Genomic DNA, 8,663 nt, shown 5'->3' with positions numbered 1-8,663 from the left:
TACTATGAATTCAACTTTTTTTTAGTAAAGATTCTACATATAAGTGACATTGTGTGGTATTTGTCTTTTTGTGACTGGCTTATTTCACTTTGTAATGGTCTCAAATTTTATCCATGTTGTCATCGATGCTAGGATTTTCTTAGTTTTAAAAATGGAATAATATCTGTGTGTATATAGTGTGTGTGTGTGTATATTTATATAGAGTGTGTGTATATATTGTGTGTATATATAGTGTCAAAAATGTGTGTATATATATATAGTGTGTATATAGAGAGTGGGTATATATGTGCATATGCATGATATATGATACATATATCATATTTTCTCTACCCATTCATCTGTCAACAAACAAATTGTTTCCATATCTTGGCTATTGTGAGTAGTGCTGCACTGAACATGGCAGTGCAAACATCTCTTCAAGATAGCATTCTTTTTACATTAGGAAAATACCAACACTGAATTGAAAAAATTCTGCCTACCCTTCCAGTTCTTTCTGTGGGAACCAGTTCTTGTCCACTCCAAGCCAGTGCTGATCCCAGTTGTGTCTGAAATCTCACATGACTTGGGTTCTCCCTGTATTGCTAAGGACTTTGGTTGGCTAGGAGGTTGGAGTGTCCGATTATCTCTAGGACATGGTGAGCTGCTCAAGATGGTCCGTACCTTACACTTTGGGGGACATGCAGGTACTCACATTTCAAGTCTTTCTTGCCCACTTCATCCTTTGCTGAGCTCTAGATCCTGGGCTCCAGGGTCTTCTTCTGACCTCAGAGGCCCTCAAGAAGCCTAGTAACTCAGATGGCCACACAGATGTGCAAGCCCATGGACTCAGAGACTCATCGGGGACCTCCAGTATGCATCCTCACCCACCAGTGTCCAGGGAATCTTACTAATCCAGCCAATCAGACTTTTTTTTTTTTTTTTTTTTTTTTTAAATGGCCACAACTCCTGCTCCAGCAGGGGACCGGGGCCTGGACATCTTTAGGGCTCCAGCCTCAGGGAGCTCACAGGCTTCCAGAGAGACAAGGCTGAACCAAGTTGAGGGGTGGCAACATGCCTGAGCAACAGGAGCAGGAGTCAGCCATCAGGTATCAGCCTGAGCCTGAAAGACTGCACCTGCCAGGGGGTGGTGACCGGGGAACAAGCATACCCGATGGGTTAGTTTCCTAGGGCTGTTTATTGCAAACTACAAACTGGGTGGCTTGAAGCACAGAAATATATTGTCTCTCCGTTCTGGAAACCAGAATTATGAAATCTGGTGGTGGTGTGGCCATGCCCCCTCTGAAGGCTCTTGGGAAGAATCCTTTCTCTCTTCCAGCTCCTAGTAGCTCCTGCCATTCCTTGGCTTGTGGCAGCATTATTCCTGTCTCTGTCTCGATCTTTCTTGGCCATCTTCCCTGTGTCTCTGTGTGTCTTCTCATTTTCTGTCCCTTAAAAGGACATCATTTCTAGATTCACCCTAATCAAGCAAGATCTTGTCTCGAGATTCTTACCTTAATTAAAACTTTGAAGGCCATTATTCCAAATAAAGTTGCATTCTGAGGTTCTGGGTGAACATAGGTTTTCGGGGGACTTTCTTCAGCCCACTACACCTGGAAAAGTGCACCGATCCCTGCAGCAAGCTCTCAGGTGCGTGCTGGAGTTGTTATGGTTCTCATTATTTGCACCTGGAGGGCAGGAAGCAGCCAGATATTTGAGAGGGGACAAGGGTATAAGAACACCTTTCCACCTGTAAGCACAGAAAGAAGCTTCTCGAAGGGCCTAGAAGTACCCTCACCCTAATCAGAGGCCACATGGGGGAGATCTGAAGGGAAGAACCACTTGCCCCTCCAGCTGCGGGTACTAATGGGTGTCCTGTGTGTCAGTGAACACACGTGTTAGGCTGCAGCCTATAAAGAAACCTGCATTCTTTGCCTTTGCCAGGTACTTTTCTGTTGACTGCTGTCACCTGTATAATTACCAGAGCCCTTCTGGACCAGGTTTTCCCAACTCCTAAATATAAAGGATCTAAATAGATGCTTTCTGGAAGAAATGGTTTCATTAGAAGGTCAAATACATTCAGGATACGCTGAGTTAGCCACCAGGAGCCTTTATTTCTGCAAGATTTATCAAAGCCTTTAACACAATGAAGGGCATCGTGAATCTCCATGATGCAGATGCAGTATGCTGCCTTTTTCAAACTTCACTGGCCATGGAACCCTTATTCCACAGCATAACAGTAAGAAGAGCTAACATATATTGAGCATTTACTATGATCCAGGCACCGGCTGAGGTCTTGATACATATTAAATTTTTTAATTCTCAAGACAACTCTCTGAAGTTAGAGGCAATTGTTATTGCCATTTGATAGATGAGGAAACTGAGTTTAACTCATCTAAATCTACATATACTGTGGTAGACTGAAGAACAGCCCCCTCCCCAAATGTCCATGTCCTAATCCCTAAGCCTGTGATTATGTTACCCCAAGTGGCACAAGGGACTTTACAGGTATGATTAAGTTAAGGATCTTAAAATGGGGAGAGCGAGCCCAACATCATCAGAAGGTCCTTTTAAAAAAGAGGCAGGAGAGAGTTAGAGGAGATGTGATGACAAGAAGATGCCAGAGTGATGTGAGGAAGGAGCCAGGAGCCAAGGAATCCAAGTGGTCTCTAGAAGCTGGAAAAGGCAAGGAAACAGACCCTCCCCTCAAGCCTCTTGAAGGAATGCAGACCTCCCCACACCTTGATTTTAAACTTAGCTCTAGAACTGTAAGATGATACATTTGTGTTGTTTTAAGCTATTACATGTATTGCAACTTGTTACAGCAGCAATGGGGAACTAATACATATGCCTACTCAGAAAGGGGTGGAGTTAGCATGTAGTCTTATGCTGTCTGGTTCCAGAGCCTAAACTCAACCATGATACTATACAGTGCTGCCTGTAGCAGTGTCTCCTGGAATAGGGTTCCACCAACAACTGTATGCGATCCTCTATCCTAGGAACTCAGAAGGAATCAGGGGAGCATCCAAGATATGAGTAGTGGGCCCTGAGCTAGATGTCAACAAGGGCAAGTGAGCATGGGTGGAGCAGAGAGACCATTCTGGGTACAGGAGACTGAGACTGTGCCTAAAGTCCCAGGGGCAGCATACAGGATAGCATAGGTGGGTAAGATGGGGGCTGCATGTGGTAGGGTGGGGAATCAGGTCAAATCCAGCTCAGGCTGAGCCTGCTGGGACCTGGAGCCCCAGGTATGTGAGGAGCAGGATAGTTGGCAGGGCCTAGCCTCAGGGAAGATGCTGAGGAGGGGCAGGTTCCTAATCCTTCTGGTCCCACCATTCAGTGCTTATTTTCCTTTTCTTTTCTTCTTTCTCTCCTTCCTTCCTTCTTTTCCTTTTTTCCTTCCGTCCTTCTTCTTCCTTCCTTCTTTCCTTCCTTCCTTCTTCTTGCTTCTTTCTTTCCTTCCTTCTTTTTTGTATTTTTTGTAGAGACAGAGTTTCCCCATGTTGCCCAGGCTGATCTCCAACTCCTGGGCTCGAGTGATCCACCCACCTTGGCCTCCCACAGTGCTGGGATTGCAGGCGTGAGCCACCCCACGCGGCCTCATCCAAATAGGACTCACTGGAGTTTGGCTGTGGTGTCCCTGCCCTAAGTCTTGAGATAATCAGTTTCCTGGGCTCCCATTCCAGACTGAATGTCATTCATTCATTCGTCCATTCATTTACCCCTTTATTCATCACATATTTATTGAACCCTTACTATTAGATGCTGGGCTAGGTATAGCTGAGATGGCAATGACCAATGTCCCAGGCTGCAGGGAGTTCACGGCAGCCAGAGTGGCATACAAGTCAGAGCTGGACGGGGCATGGTGGACCTTCTGGTCTAGGGGATTCAAACGGGGTTCCACAGGCCTCACACAGCCAACAGACACATTTTTGTTTGAGCTGCACATTTATTACTGCTTTTCTTATTTATTTATCAACTTGTACAGATGGGAAGATTTACTGTAAACACCTAGATTTTTAGTTTCCCTTGAAAAACAATCAGTTCTGGCAAATCAGGCTCATATTTCCATACAGCCAAGATCAGAACTGAATAGCTGTTCCCTCAGGTTCACAATCACCCCTTCCCTGGTCTCTGTGTCCCCCTAACCCAGAGGACAAGTGTCAGGAGCCACTTATCATGATTGTGTCACTGTCTGTCTGATAGAAGTGGGAAGAAGACAGTGGAATATGACTCATTCTCTTGTTTCCCTCAAAAGAGAGAAAACAAAAAAGCTAAAACAAGTGAGTCATGCATTTTAATAAAATTTGAATGCTTGACCCATTTCATTTGTTTATATTGTCTGTGGTAGCAATCGGGGTATGCTGGGTTATGCTAAACAAACCACCCCCAATTCTCAGTGGCTTAAAAAGCAAAGATTTGGCCAGGCACTGTGGCTCACACCTATAATCCCAGCATTTGGGGAAGTTAAGGCAGGGGAATCATTTGAGGCCAGGAAGGGGTGAACTGCAGCTGTGGCAACATAGCAAGACCACATCTCTACCAAAAATTTAAAAATTAGACGGGTGTGGTGGCAAGTCCCTGTAGTCCCACCTACTCACGAGGCTAAGGAGGGAGAATCACCTGGGCCCAGGAGTTTGAGGCTGCACTGAGCTATACTGTGCCACTGCACTTCAGCCTGGGCAACAGAGCAAGACTCTGTCTCAAAAAAAAAAAAAAAAAGGTTTATTTCTCACTCATTCTACAAGTCCACTGTAGTCCATTGAAGCTTGGCCAGGAGCCAGTTTTGAGTCTCCTCACTCTAGCACCCAGACTATTGGAGCAGCCAGTATCTTAAATATGGTGGAGGGAAAAGGAGCTCTGAGGGTTTCCCACCAGCAATTAATTGCCCCAGCTCAGAAGTGGCACAGGTCATTTCTGCTGACAACTCAGATGGCCAGAACCAGTAGCAGGCCCCGCCCAATGACAGGGCCCAGGAAATGCAATCCTACTATGTGTCCAGGAGGGGGCGAGCTGCAGCCATTTGGCGAAGAGCATCCATGACTTCCGCAGTTGTCTGTTGGGCATCCTCGTTTCAGCTTGTACGCCCTGCTCTAGTTTTATCCACTCATTTAATAGATGGAAAGATTGAGGACTGGAGGGGGAAGAGACTCAACCATAATCCTCCAGGCCCTATGCTAAACATTTCCCATGTGTTGTAAATTTTGCACTGGATATGTAGCTGGATCCTGACGATCATCACATCTGGGTGGGAAGCCTGGCTCTGCACTTGCCAGGTTGTAGCCCCGGGCATGCTACAGAGCTTCCCCAAGCTCATGGTAGATGGAATAACACTGGGACCCTCCTCGGAAGGTTAGTTTGAGGGCTAAATAAGATGATGCATTCAAAGTCCTCAGCACTGTGGTAAGACTTCAGTGCATGTCAGCTACTCCAAAACCCAGAACATTCTGCAGATGAAACTACTGAGGTTCAGAGAAGTTATGTAATGTGCTGAAGTTTACACAGCAAAATCGGGTTTCAAGCCCAGGTCTTCTGACTCCCAGGCAAGATCACAACTCTATACTTAGCTTCCTTTCCTTCCTTGGAAACTCCCATCTTCGCAGACAATTCCCAGCATCCATGGCCTTTATGATCTCTCCAATACCAATGATGGCCTGGCAGGAGTCCCGGAAAACACTGCATGGTACTCTGGTGAGTTCAGTAGTCAGATGAATATCTACCCACCTGCTATTGACATCTGGTGCAGAGGGGAGAGCTCCATGCTGGGACTCAGAACCCACCAGTGTTTCTTGTATGGGCTTGCTCTGCACACATCATTTTGCCCTGGGCCATGTTCTCCTTTCCTGCATAATGGCGAAGTTAAAAATTCTCCAGGGGCCTTCCCGGCTATAAGACACTCTCAATGATTGTACTTCCTTCCTTCCTTGAAGCACCATGAGAACCTACTTAGATAACAGATGTGGAGGTGCCTTGAAAATTCAAGAACTCACTATTGCACAGTGGCTAAGACCACAGGCTTTGGAAGCCTACAATCCAAGGGTTTAAATATCAGCCCAGCTCTTCCTTATTGAACTTGGGCATAATGGACTGAATGTTTGTGTCTATGTGATGGTATTTGGAGGTGGGCCTTCAGAAGGTAATTAGGTCATGAGAATTGTGCCCTTATGAATGGGACCCCCCAAAGAGCTCTTTCACCCTCTTTCTGCCACATGAGAATATGGTGAGTATCCAACCTGGAAGGGGGCTCTCACCCGAACTTGACCATGCTGGCACTCTGACCTCGGACTTCCAGTCTCCAAAACAGTGATAAACACATTTCTGTTGTTGAAGCCACCCAGTCTATGGAACTTTGTTACAGCAGTTTGAAATAAGAGACCGGGAGATGTTTTTAAGCTCCCTTGTTTCCCCACATGTCAAAAGAGTATGAAAAATGTACCTAACTCACACTGTTGTGAATATTAAGCCAGTTATTGTAGGGAAAGTGCTTAAAGCTATGCCTGGCGCCCAGAAGTACTCAATAAATATTAGCTGTGTGCCAGGAGCCACTGTTATTATCAAAGCCTCTGTTCTTGAAGGGCTTCTAAACTCATGGGAGACAAGAAGTGCCTCTAAAGTACAGTCTGGGGACAATAGGATTGTGTGGTATTCAACATGAATTCAGAGAGTGCAGTGTGGCCTAGCAGAGCTGTAGGAAATCAGAGAAAGGTGGCCTGGAAGAGCCAGGGAAAGCTTCTTGAGGGAGGGTGCAGATGGGGACAATTTGTCTGGGGAAGATTGGGGTGTCCATGGGAGGGCATTTTCATGAGAAACCCTGTTTAAGGAGATGGAATGTATCATGCATCGTTTCACTTGAGTATGCAGTGAATGCATACTCTTATGCATTCATAAGAGTGAATGAATCTTCACTCTCTTTAATGATGTCTCCTCTTATGCCTCAGGATTCAAGATGAATAGGCAATTCAGTGTGATAACTAAGACCCAGGGCAGTGAGTCAGGCATGCTTGTCATTCTTGAGCTTTGTGATCGTGGCCAAGTTATTGAACCTCTCTGAGCTTTACCTTTTCGTTCTGTAAAACAGGGATAATAATGGCACCTCATCATGGGGCTGTTGTGAGGATGAAATGGTCTAAAGCCTAAAAAGGAAGTCAGTCTCTGGTAAAAGACAGTCATTGTTGCTCTCCTTATTGGGAAGAACATGGGGAAGTTGTGGGGAACATGCTATGTGAGAGAAATACAGCTTCTGACGGGGACTTACACATAACCCAAAGACTGATCTATGCTGTATCCAGATTCCTCAAACTATGGGATGGTCCTAAACATGAATAAAAAGTATCCCAGAGCAGTGCTGTTCAAAGTGTGACCCATGCTCTCACCACAGCCTACAAATTCTTTGTAGGAGGTCTGTGAAGAGACAACTACAAAGGTTGACGGTAAATGTTTAGAGATGCTTCTAGCAATTTTACATTGCTACGATGTCTGAATGCTTGCTCAGAGAACTTGCATCATTGAACAGCGTATACACCAGTTCAGTCGTTGTTGAACTTGCTTCATAAATGGCAGGTGGTCAAGCTACATAACCAGCCCTATGTAGTAGGACCATGTCAATCTATGATGGATTATAAATATTTTTAAATGGTCCTTTGCAACAGATAATTCAAGAAACACTGACTTACAAGCAGGCAGAGATATTTAATCTTGAGTGAGTAGATATGTCAGTCAGTATCCACCAGGAAAACAAAAAGTGCTCTAGGTGATTCAAACATAGGGAATTTAACAGAGGGAAATGATTACACAGGTAATGAAAGATTTGGGAAGCCAAGCCAGGGATGATGACACGACCCAGAGATTTGCCACAAAGGAAAACTTCTACCACTGCTAGGGCTGGAGGGAAAACAGGGGGATGTGCTGCAATCAAAACTCAAGATTCAGAGTTGTCTACAGGGAGCTACATCCACGGCTAGGGCTGTCTGGCCCTGGAAGACATGGAAGAGACCTTGTCACTGCCAGGGATGCCTCTAGAGATGAAGAAAGAGAAAGAGAAATGCCTAGACTTTCCTCCTCCTCCCATCCTCCAGTCTCCTGCAAGTGCCTTCCATTGGCTGAATCTCCCCAAAAGCCAGTTGGCAAGGGAGCTTGGGGATAGAAAGCAGGGGAAGGACAGTGAATAGATCTGAGAGCAATTAAGTCAAAGACTGCAGGGCAAGACATAGGGGCAAGACAGCAGGAAACAAGTCAGATGGAGCTGCCTCCAATCTACTTCTGATCATGGTGAGGGTGGTGGTAGATTAGGATGTTTCTGTTCATCCTTCTCACTGTCTCTCTGGGATATAAATAAGGCTGCCAGAGCGTATCTGCAGCAAGGAACACCTAGCAAGACGACGCCCACTTAGAGACTAGGAGAATCTAGGAGAATTTGGAAGGATCAGCAAGAAGATGGAGTTTCTGTACCTTTAGCCTCAAGGGCAGGATCAATAAACAAGATCAGGGTTTGTTTCTCTGTGATTTTCCTGCCAACCTCTCTCTTGCGGAACAACTTCCAAGTGGAAAACAAAAATCCATAAAGTCTGTGGTGCCCCTTGTTTTTTAAATGAAGCTGTTAGATCTCAAAGATGTGTGCATTGTGGAGATTTAGGAGAATTTCTTAGGAAATGGAGGAAGAACTCCATGGGAAAGTTAAAGCAAACATC

Source organism: Theropithecus gelada, chromosome 20, assembly GCF_003255815.1.
Source record: "Theropithecus gelada isolate Dixy chromosome 20, Tgel_1.0, whole genome shotgun sequence".
Classification (NCBI taxonomy): domain Eukaryota; kingdom Metazoa; phylum Chordata; class Mammalia; order Primates; family Cercopithecidae; genus Theropithecus; species Theropithecus gelada.
Note: the sequence above shows the minus strand (reverse complement) of the source record.